The following is a 13013-nucleotide window of genomic DNA, read 5'->3' as shown; positions in this document are numbered from 1 at the left end:
CTTTCTATGTTAGCAGGCAATGTGAACCTCCTAGAAAAGGCTGGAATTCACAGCTTTCAGGTTTTATTTATTTTTTTCATTTACTCCCAGGGATAGTGGTCAGGGACTAGTGTCAGAAACACAGTTATGAGAAAACTGCTATAAGGTAAGTAGTGACTCCCATTTGCTAAGAAATATGGATCCTTTGAGCCATAAATGATAAAAATGAACAAGAAATGAGCTGCCTTTTGAACACTAGAGTAGTGTCCTTCAGCTTCCTAGTTGCTCCAATTTCTTCTTTGCACAGCTCAGATTACTTGTCCATCACTATAGTCACTTTTGCATCTCCCTTAGACCACCCTGGCCCCTCTGCCTTCATCTGAAAGTGACCTTGCTTTCTGTCTCACTGAGAAAACAGAGGCAGGCAGAAAAGAATGATCACCACCTTATCTACCAGTGTACTCCTATCTGTACCACAAGCTCTGCCTCTTCTCTTGTCAAGGCCATTGATCTAACCACTTTGCCTCATATGACATCAATACATTTTCTTTTATTTAATCAACATCCTAGCATATAATGAAAAACAAGATCTAAAACCTTTGCTCCTCAAAGAAGGTCCATTTCTCTTTCCCTCAAGCAAAAATGCTCGAAGAAGTTATCTCAGCTCATTAGTCCCAATTCCCCTTCTGTTCTCCTCATTTGAACCTAGCCAATCAGACATGTCATCATCGGGTTACACTAAGGAGTGACAGCCTGGCTAACAATAACTCCTTAGTGTTAAATCCGATGGTCATTTTACTCCTCTTATTTTATTTGATCCAGCAGTAGCACTTAATACCGTTGCTTACTCCTTCGTTGAAACACTGGTGTTCCAGCCACTTGGCTTCTTGAATACCACACATTTTAGGCTCCACTCTCACTTCAGTAATTAGTCTGATTTAGTATCTTGTACAAGCCAAACAAATGACAACTATTTAAAAAGACAGATTTTCTTCACTTGAGTGAACATCATACAATGTATATATCTCCCTATAGATGTATATCAAATGGTACTCTATTAATCTGGTAGATTATTCGCACTCCAATGAATGGCCTCACATCCATGCACATATGAGCAGCACTAGCAAGATTCAGTGGGTAATCAAAAAATAAATATATAAAATTGGGAGGGAGGCCTAGTAGGGAGGATATGGAAGGAATCAGAGAGGGAAAATGGTGGGTAGCTATGATCATATTTCATTGTATACACATATGAAATTCTCAAAGCTATAGTTTTAGTGGAGAGTGGCATATGACTTTTTCATGTACTCTGGTGCCTCACCTTTGACCATGTCCCCTGGAGGGGGAGACCTGGTGGCACTCAGAGGAAGGACAGCAGGTTACCAAGAAGTGACTTTATACCCTATGAGCATATACAGGGGGAGGTAATCCCCCTCAGGAACAGTCATAGGGGAGGGGAATAAGGGGAAAATGGGAGGGAGGGAAGAATGGGAGGATACAAGGGATGGGATAACCGTTGAGATGTAACAAGCATAAATTAATAAAGGAGAAAAATTATTTTAAAATATTTTATAGAATAGTTTCTCCAAGAAAACATGACATTTTTCCTTTATACCTGCATCATCAAGTCATTTTTATTCATCCTTCTAGTTGTTCAAGCCAAATCCTTGGACTATTTCTCAATTCCTCTATCTATCAGCACTTAGCTCTGCTGTTTTTTAAAAGATATATTTAGACTTTGTTAGTTCCCATGTCCAGCACAGTCATCTTAGTGGAAACCAATATCACCTCTTACTTGGGACATCTCAGGAAACCATTGACTCTGTGAGTCAGGTTATAATTTGCTCCTGTTCAAGCTTCTCCATGTCCTTTTCAATTGTTCACAGTAAAACTCAAAGTCTTTAGACTGATCATCAAAGGGTACATGGTGTTCCTTCTTTCCCATTGTCTCCCTGACATTTTTGTCTGCCTACTATTTCCCCTTGATTACTCTCTAACCTATTTGCTGCTCCTTACACATACACACACACACACACACACACACACACACACACACACACACACACACACGTGCGCGCGCGCGCGCACACGCACGCACACACATACACACCTCCCAGAGGGCCTTCATAGTTCTCTATAAATGCGATGTTCTTGTGCCATACAGCCATGGGCTTACGGAGTGCTCTCAGCTCTCTGTGCAACTATCTTATCAATGATAACTCTTTGACCTCCATTCCTGAAGGTCACCATTCTCTACACATTCCCTATACATTAATCATTTTTATGTTTTTCTGAGACATTTATTACTAAATACATTAAAAGGTGCCTGTTTGCTTACTGTCTATCTTCACCACTATGCTCAGGAAGGAAGGAGCGTTATTCTGTCACTGCTATATCCCCAACACCTAGCACATAATAGAACCTGCGTAAAAATCTGTTACATTGACAAAAAAAATGATTGTAAGTACAGTGCGGGTTCAAATATTCCTGGCATGTTTGGGGGATGCAGGTGTTCCTCATCCTACACTGAGAGCTTAGTATAAAAGCTAACCCAGAAATGAGAATATCACAGAAGCCTGGCACAGTGAAGATGAAGGAGTACATAAAGTTATTTCTTCAACTCTTAGTCAAAATGCTCGTGGAAGAGTTCTCACATGCAAAACTGAGAAAGCTTACGAGTAACCACACTAGAATAAGAGTTCATGGCTACATACACCAAGTGAAAGAATTTTGTTCTAATGATGTAGTAATAGGAAAAGATGTTAAGATAGTGCATCTCTAAAGATATAAACTGGAGCACAGTACCTAAAGCAAGAACACAACTTGAGTGTTTGTGTCAATGCTTATCACAGAAATATTGTAAAAATGAGGATTATATACAATATGTGATAAGCACTGGAAGCCCTTAGCACTGATTCAATGAAAATGTCTTAAAAGTCAGTTGACAGGTTAAACTATAAATAGGACTCAAGTTAAGAGAGAAGGAGTAAAACACTAAATTGAGCTGACATGACCATAGAGCATAGCAGAGCACTGTTGAACACTAAACGGTAATGAGAACATGGACAACACACATAAACCTCATATAATCTAAAGTCCTACAAAGATAAAACAGGCTCACAGAGAAATGATTGAAGTTTTCCAAAACATAATAAAATAGGAATCCTTAGGTTAAGATTACATATCAGGTCCTAATTAGAATAAATAAAGACAAATCAATGCCCTGCACGTGCATTATGTGTAGCTGCAGAGAAAGGGAAAATGCTGAAGCTTACTAGAGACAAACGATGATGCAAAGTATTTCTGTAGGACAGATGATTTGAAATGGAATCTTTGGAACAAAAGATACAAACATCAATACCAATGAGTGGGATGTAAAGTGAATAAATTTTAAAAATAAAATAAAATTAAAAGAAGATGCCCTTCTTAGGAGACACAGTAATCCAAAGGTGGACCAGATTGAGCTAATGAGTTTCTCATTATGGAGACAGGGTTACTACATAATTTACAGAGCCCAGTGCAAAATGAAATGGCCCCATGGACATAAAGTCAGTAGATGTTTTTGAGAAATTCCCCAGCCTCTGAACAAGGATGTTAGACAGGAGTCAGGATGAGCTGACACACAGATATAGGCAGCTTTAAATTGAGATTTTGCAGTCCAACACCAGTGGTTCTCAACCTTCTTAACGCTGTGACCCTTTAATATAATTCCTCATGTTGTGGTGACCTCCATCCATAAAATTATTTCGTTGCTACTTCATGATTGTATTTTCGCTACTGTTATGAATTGCAATGTAAATATCTTATATGCAGGTTGAAAACCAACGTTCTGCACCAATTAAATCAGAAGGGCTAATGACACTTCCTAGAGTGGTTGACATGACAACTTAGAGATAATCAGATGAGAGAAAATGCTACAAGAGAACTGAAAGACAGCAAGGTGCTATAATGATCTGGGATACGACAAACAGCATAAGAACCAAGCTGAACACAACCACAAGCAGTTTTAGTAACATTGAAGCATAATATACTCAGATGTGGGTTTAAATTCTAACTCTGAGACTTACTAGCTAAGCTTTGAAGAAATCATAGAAACCTGTTCCAGCCATACACGCAAAAGATGCTCCACCATACAACAAGGACATTTGCTCAACTGTATTCATAGCGGCTTTATTCATAGTAGCTAGAATCTGGAAACAAGCTAGATGTGCCTCAACCAAAGAATGAATAAAGGAACTGTGGTACGTTTACACAATGGAATACTACTCAGCTATCAAAAACAAAGATATCATGAAATTTGCGGGCAAATGGATGGGACTAGAAATGATCATCCTGAGTGAGGTAACCTAAACCCAGAAAGACACGCATAGTGTATACTCAATCATAAGCAGTTATTAGCCACATAATACAGGATAACCATCCTGCAATCCACGGACCCAAAGAAGTTAAGCAACAAGAGGGCCTAAGGGAGGATGCTTGAATCTCACACGGAAAGCCTTTTACACCCTAATTCTAAGCATTGCACAACGTCAGTAGTTGACCATGAATTAAAGTGAAGGGAATCTTCTAGTGGGCACACCTTCCAGGTGAATGGAGTTGACAAGGACTACCCCTCATCCGGAAGACACGCCTTCACTGGAGAGAACAGTTTAAATCCTTTCTTGGAGTTCTTCCAGGGAAGTGTTTTTCTTACACTGACTTTTTTTTTTTCACAGAATGAGAACTAAGAATAAAATTCACTCCCGGCCCAGCATAGCTATATGTGGTAGGTACTTGAAATAGCAATAATCTTACCACCTTTGTCTGGAAGGCCTCTCCTACCTCCTCACAATCCTGTGGAATGACCTGCACAGCAGAGCTCAGATACCCAGAGGGTTCCAAGGAACTTCTTTGTCCTTAACACAGCACAGAAAGAATAGTATACAAGACCTAAAGGGGCATTGCGGTAAATCACTGAGTAGCCTGGCTTTTTTTTTCTCCTTTTGATAATTACAAAAACACATTCACATCAAATCATTAATTAACTGAGCAGAAAGGCCCTAACTATTATGTACTAAGCGCCCCCTCTCATGCCCACATGCTGTTTTGCAATCTCTTACTCAGGATGAGTGGAACATTTCTTTTGCTTTTCTTTGAAAAACAATACTTTTTATTTGACCTTGGGATCATAGGATAGCTTCTTTTTTCACTAGGTTACATCAGACATATGTCTGCACACATATTTTTCATTTTGCATGGACTTTGAATTACACACACACACACACACACACACACACACACACACGCACACTTACACTTTTGTTGTCTCCCCAGCTTTGTCTTTTATATTAGCATCTCTGTTTCCTTGCAGACATAATTCTTGTGATCTTATATATTTATTCTATCTAATGTTTGGTCCACAAGGCTCAGTTTTGGCATCATAAATATGAAATATTTCCATCATTATCTACCTTTGATGGGAGATTTAAGTTGGAGGGGGAAACAAAGTGAAACATGGAAATTTATTGCCTAATTGTTGATTTTAACAGATGTTCATGTTCTTTCATGTCCTGGGTCTTCTTCATCTCGGTGTCAGCACACTAGTTCAGCTCTTTCTTTTTTCTTTCTGGACTGTTGCTATAGCCTGCTAACAAGTTACTACATGCCTAGTCTCCTTCTCCTCAAATTACCCTAAACACAGCCATTGATCATCTGTCTAAACCACAACTCTTGAGTAAAGATCCTTAATGAGTAATATACAAACTTCATGTTGGCATTCAAGGCTCCCCTTGGTTGTGTAATTACCAGTCTACCAGTCTTCCTTGTTGTCTTTCTTACATATGGGCCTGAGCCAAATTGGGCCACTCCTCATTTCCAGAGGAAACTGCTTCAGTTTGTTTTTTTTTTTCCACTTTGAAGAATTTCCACTCAATAGACATTCTGTTCTCCTTCCTACCTTTCTCTTTCTTTTTCTCCATTTATCCTTCTCCTGTTTTACTCTATTGATGTAACAGATAGAATCTGAGCCCCACCAGCACATGCTTGCCAGGCTAGTGCCTTGCCACTGAGCCACATTCCCAATCCGACCTTACTCATTCCTTAATGCACATGTCAAGCACTAATTACGTCATGGAGCCTTTCCAGAACACTTCAGCAGGATGCAAACTTTTTTTCCCTGTGAATTTCTATAACATTAACATTTAGTATTCTTATTATGAAACTAATCATTTGGAGCCATTTATGCTTATGTGGATAATAATAAACATTACCATGCACATATTCACTACTAAGTGTCATCCAGGCACTGTCCTAAACAGTTCCCAGGTATTAAGTACATCATAGTTACTCAAATGTTTTGGCCTCAAGTTCTTTACATGTTTACATCTTTACAGACTAATTGAAGACCTTCAAGAGTGTTAATCTACAAAGCGTTTCAATCAGTGCTTTTCATTACATACTGTAACTGAGATACTTAAAATGTTTATTTTATTTTTTGGTTTTTCGAGACGAGGTTTCTCTTTTAGTCCGGACTATCCTCAACTTGTTTTGTAGACCAGGTTGGCCTCTAACTAACAGAGATCTGCCAGCCTCTACCTCTCCAGTGCTGGGATGAAAGGTGTGCACCACCATGCCTAACTTTAAAATGTTTATTAATGTACTAATATTAAATCCATTTTATGTATTAATAAGCACATTTCAATGAAAACTAGTCCTAGTTTAACCTCCTCCGGTACAATGAGAAAAGAATTCTTTTATTTTCACAGACCATTTCAGTATAAGGCCTTAAAGACATTATCTAGATATTAATATTTGCTTCTGCATTCAGGTCATTACAATGTCATACCTCACACAACCTCTGGGAAACTCTAGCACACACTTGTGAGAGGATGAGGTGGAAACAAACAAAGCAGCTCTTAGTGTATTTGTTTCTATTTACATATCCTCCCTCTCTCCCTCTCCATCCTCCCCCCCCCCATGTGTGCGCACACACACACGCAACAATATGTGCGTAGATATTCAGATAACATCTAGTAGGAGTTAACCCTGAGGTCATGGTCATGAGGCTTGGCCTCAGGTACCTTTACTGACTAAGCCATCTCACCCGCCCAGCTCTTAATGTTTTTGTGGAAATAATTTTGACTTCATAGCTCTACAGCGGTTTCTTAGTCATGCTTTGGGAACTGCTGGCCTGGCTTAAAGACATAGCATATATGATGTGCTTAGAATAAGGTCTATTCCATAATAGGAACTGTAAAAGTGCTTACCATCAATAGCTTTCCCAAATCCTTATGGTCTCTAAGGAAACAAGTCATGGAGAACTTAGATAACATGGTCTAGAATATATAGGTCATAATGTACAGAGATCAGGGATTGGAACTCAGTCTTTTCTCAGTACCTGCCTCAGCTCTTAAGCACTATGAGACAGTGACTTTCTACTTAGTGAATAGGTTAAGGCAAAGGCTGCGCCTTAGCATCTCTGTATGCCTAGGGTCTGACTCTGAACCTGCTGGCCTTTAACGTAAATAATACTGGCATTCGTGAAACTGGTCCTATGGTTTAAGAAGGTTAAGAGAGATCTATAGACTTGTGGATGAGACAAATGAATGGTTTCTAATGTCAGCTTCTCCATTACCTACCTGTGTAGTCTTTATTACTATTTTTTTTCTGAGACAGGGTTTCTCCGTGTAGCCCTGGCTGTTCTGGGACTCACTCTGTAGACCAGGCTGACCGCAAACTCACAGAGATCCACTTGCCTCTGCCTCCTGAGTGCTGGGATTAGTGTGTGCCACCACCATCACTAGGCTTGGTTTTATTTTTAATCTGAACTTTACTTATCTCGCCTATAAAATGGGAAAAAAAACTTTTTGCACAGGTTATTGTTGTGCAGATTAAATGTGATCCTGTATCAGATATGGAAGAGATTCTCAGTAGCAGCCAGCTTGCTTTCTTCTTTGACCTCATTAGTGTGGCAACTCCATAGGGACAGGCATTTGTGTGCAGTGCTGCGTGATGCTCAGCGAGTGTTCAGTAAATGAATGAATGATCTTGAGTGTTTAAGCACAATACAGGGTACATATCATGCAGATGAGTATTATGTGGAATTTACCAAATTGGATAGCAACACAGATTGGGGAAAGACAGCTCCCCCAGGCAATCTCATTTATGTCAATAATGATTACTTAATGAACACACCACAGTGGGTACAACTAATCTAAATATACTAACCAGCTGCCAATTGGGTGTGCCCTGGGATCTACCTGTTCCTTCATATGAAATGTTTGGGGCAGGGAACATATTTGAATGGTCATGAGAGTCACTGAAATGGCAGCTGTTGTTCTCCTCTGGTGGCTTTGACAGTCTAGTGGAGCACGGACTTCTTCAAACTGCAAACACACCCTCCCAAGGGACCCTGCTCTTTCTGTCTCTCTGTTCTCGTCATTTTTCTCATCCCTCAGATGAAGTTTGGAGACCCCTCCTTCGTTTTCCTTTAACAACAGCCTTGCTCCTTTCACAATGCCTTACTCCACCTCACACCACCCTCAGCCCCTTTCACTGTGCCTTTGAATTGCTCTCTAGTGTTCCAGGCTTGATTGCTTTCCACCTCCATGATAGCTTCTAGGGAGAGCCTTTCCTTGGCCTACTTTCTTAGCAAATGCTTCAGTAGAATTTTGATTTTCATCTAATATTAACTCTTTCTCTATGAAGGACAGAAAAAGAAGGGGGGAAAGAACGCCGCTTTCAGCTGTTCTTTTACATTGTAAGTCGCAGGAGGCTTCTGTCAGGTTGTCACCTTTATTTCAAGCTATTTTCTTCAGTGATGAGTTGTTACTTCAAACCTAGGGAACACTGCAGTCCCTCGTGGCTTTCTATGCAGGCCTCCTTCCCACTTGTTTTTTTTTTTTCTTCTGGGTCTTCTTTAGAATGACCCCACTTCACATGCACTTTATTTCACTTACTTGGAAAATATAGCTTCTTTTCTTGACTCTTTTTGAAATGTAGTCATGGAAATAAATACCCACTGCCCTTTTTCAGAACACTCTACCACACACACAAGCACACACACACTCTATCACACGAACACACACAATTATAAAAGACTTTGGAAGGATGAGGAAAGCAATGGTAAATAGGGACACAAACATTGTTTTTCATTTATTTCATTTCCCAATAGTAACGAAATAAAGTTCAGGGCTTTGCCATTTGAAATGTACAGACAACCTTTGGGTGATTTGTATTCTCCTGAAATTTATCCATGAATTTATTAAGCATCTACTACATGGTGGGCACAATGTTGATATTGCTGTATGTGTCACATAACTATTTTTTCAGTATGTTCTTGGGAAGAGATCATTATGATCCTCGTTGACAGGGAGGAACATTGAGAGATGAATCTCATTCAGAAGAAATGACTTGCCCAACTTTGCTTAGTCAGTAAGAGAAAATAGGTGTGACTCGTTATCATCATTATGTCTTCCAGATTTAAGGAAGAGCTGGCATTGTGGTACATGGGAATAAGACAGGATGGGAAAGAGGGAAAGGTGACAATGGCTAGAGGTGTAGACATGAGCAAGCACAGCTTACTCATCAGAAAGTAGTAGGAGTTATAATTGCAACATAAAAGAATACATAGGGTTTAGAAATATGACCTCCTTTCCATTAACCCAAAGGAACAGTAAAAGCCTTTGGAATGAGCCAATGTAATCAGAGATGTACTTTAAGAAGGTTAATGTGACTCAGTACTGAAGCCGTGGCTCCTTTTTGCCATTGATAGTATTTTAAAACCAAACAAAACTTCTCTACTAAGAATTCTTTACTCACCCCAAGCCTATGCTTTGGTCCAAATTCTTTGTTTTCAACTGTTTTAGTGAAAATTTAGGAGGCCACATGGAAAAAGACACAGAAAAAACAAGCCACACACAAACACAAGATAATTATGTTCAAGTTCTGGAATGAAGAGCACAGTGGGTCATGACAAACTTTCTTGAATGGAATGTGAATAAGCTGTGTCCCAATTGTAAAGAGGAAAAAAACTAGCATCAAAAACACCACCCTCGGTAGCAAGAAACAAAGGCAGGTCAGATCTGAAAGAGATTCATGGAGGTTTTATAGACATGCACTTTTGGATCCGCTGATTCTCTTTCTTACAAAAGCAGGAGGTAAACTAAAACAAGAGGCACAGGAAAACCATAGAATTCAAGGGTAGAGGAAATGGGGTGAAACAGAAGGGAACTGGGGAGGGAGGCTACCATACAGACCTGGTGTGGGTGTATGAACCCAGTCAGACAAGCTCACTGGTTTTCAACAGGGCGCTACCAAAACAACATGAGGATTACAAAGAGAACTACTGGTGATGAGTTTGCCAGATTTGTTGAGTATTTCAAGAGTCTTTTCTTATTCACTCTCTTCCCCGCCCCCTTTTTTTTTGTTCAAATTCAATTTGTCATAGTCACGTGTGTCTACCCTAGAAGGGTATCCTGAACCAATACTCTCCTCCTTCCCCTACTAACAGAAACAGCATGTTAAATAACATATTCTCCCTCACCCAGACCATACTTCCTGCCCATAGTTCCCCAGTTCCTCTAGTGGGGGCTCCAGTGTTGTTACGATTGAGCTTCCTTATACCTTTTTGCTTATAAAACTTGCCCTCCCGCCCAATGCGTACTGAAAATCATAGAACTTCTTTAGTTCTCAATGATGTAAAGGTAAAACAACCAAAGAATTCTTCAGATCCTGGAGGATAAAGTAACTAAGGAGCTACAAGCAGGAAGAAGAACTTTTTATCCCTTTTCTTTTTTTTTTTTTTTTCTTTTGCTTTTCGAGACAGGGTTTCTCTGTGTAGCCTTGGCTGTCCTGGATTCACTTTGTAGACCAGGCTGGTCTCAAACTTATAGAGATTACCTGCCTCTGAGTGCTGGGATCACAGGCATGCACCACCACATCTGGCTGAAACACTCTTAATACAAATAAATAATACCTTTTTCCTTCTCATCTCAGCACTTATCCTTCTTCCAAGAGCTTGTGTAGAGAAGTGATGGGTAACTTTTTCTTGTGTTTAACCTATGTGCAAATTGGGGAAAAAATTGGCCATTCCCCTCTCAGCTGAATATATAAGGCTCCCCTTCCCAGGATGCTGTCCCATTACATCCTTCTTTCTCACCATGGTCTGTCCTCTTTCCAAAAAGTATATCCTTCATTCAAACTTCAGTTCCCCAAGCCAAGAACTCTTGTCTGTGTCTAGCACTTAAAACTCAACTCCTCCACATGGAGAAAGAAAAGGGATATTTTTCAAAAGCAGGAGTAAGCAAAGGGGAGCAGAGATCGAATCTTGTAGTAGACAATATATATTAAACATCATTTTAAAAATGGATTCTTCTACCATACATAAGGCTTTGCCTTCGATGGTTACCCAGACAACTGCACCAGCTTCATCTTGCATTTTCACTGCTTTTCTCCACCCTTCATAATTCTACCATATCCTTTGATTCTGGACGTGCTGAACTTTTTAACATTTCTCAAATAACCAGGCCTTTGTAAAAGTTCATGCACATGATGTTCCTTCTGCTTAGAACACCTTTACTCTCCTCATCTTGCCAGTCAATTCCTGTCTTTCTCTAAGATTTCATACATGCTGCTTCCCAACCTTTCCCAACTCTGCCACCTAGAACTGATGTCATCCTCCTTAGAGCTCCTGTAATATTTGTCATACTCTTTTTTATAGAGCCATACTGATTGTGGCAATGCAATGTAGTAACTAAAGAGATGGAGGATTAAGGAAGATTATTTTAACTTGAATAGATTCTGCCTCTAATAAATTATCTGGTGCTCGACCATATCCGTAATTCTTTTTACCTTCACTTCCCTGGTAATTTTTCCATATGGGGTAGATGAGATAATTCTTGTAAAGTCTTTAGAATAGTCAGCCATAGTTCAAAATTTAATCAACAGTCAAGGCTACACAAAGAAACCTTGTCTTGAAAAACCAAAAAAGAAACAACAACAACAAAACAAACAAACAAAAAACCAACCAAACAAACAAAAAAAGCCCACAAAATTTAATCAATATTAGACATGAACCTTTATTGTTTCATTGCTACCATATATGTATTTGTATGCATATTATACAAATATTGGCAGCATTGTTATAGTGTTGTATAATTTTTACTATGTCTCCTCACATGGTTTACCAGTGTTTTGAGTACAGAACACTTGTATTATCCTCTCTTTCATAGTGCCTTGTGTAAATGTGGGATCATTAAATATGTGCCAGAGGCAGTATATACATAACAATAGAAAAAAAGCACTGTAACCTGGTAGATTTGGGTTCGACTTTTGACTCTATTTCTAATTGTTGTACTGTTTAATCTTCCTAGCATAAGTTTGTTCATGAAGAAAATAAAGGTGATAATAGTAGTACATACCTCATATGAATGTTTTAAAGATTAAATAAATCAGTATGTGAAAACCTCAACATATAATAGATACAACCTAAGCGGTTGCTATTATCCTTGCATATAAATTAATAAATTCTTGCACCTGGGGCTGGGGAGTTAGCTCAGAGGTTTAAGGGCTTACATCCCAAGTATGAGTACCAGAGTTCAGATTCCAAGAAACCATATAAATACCAAGTAGGTATGTCAACCTGCCTGTCATTAAAGCCTTGGAGGGCACAGAGAGATCTCTCAGGTAAATGAGCTAGGGAGACTAGCTGTATCTAAAGCTCTGGGTTTGACTGAGAGACGTGCCTTAATGAATAAGGTGAACAATTGAGGATTATTCCTAACATAAACTCTGGAATCCACATGGGCACATGTATGCATATGCATGCATGTCCACATGTCCACATATACCCAAAACATGTATACACACATATGCACACACCATACATGGTGATGGAAAAAGGAAAAAAATATCTTGCACTGAATGAGCTCACCAACCATTTAAAAAAATCACCATGGAGTCAAGGGGATCCAGGCTGACTGACTCCAGGGAAGAAAATGTGAATCATCCTCATTCTGTTTCATAGGTCACTCTGAACCAGGACAGCATCACACAGA

Source organism: Acomys minous, assembly GCF_964271855.1.
Source record: "Acomys minous genome assembly, chromosome: 7".
NCBI lineage: Eukaryota > Metazoa > Chordata > Mammalia > Rodentia > Muridae > Acomys > Acomys minous.
The sequence above is the reverse complement of the archived record's forward strand: the minus strand, read 5'-3'. Positions refer to the sequence as shown.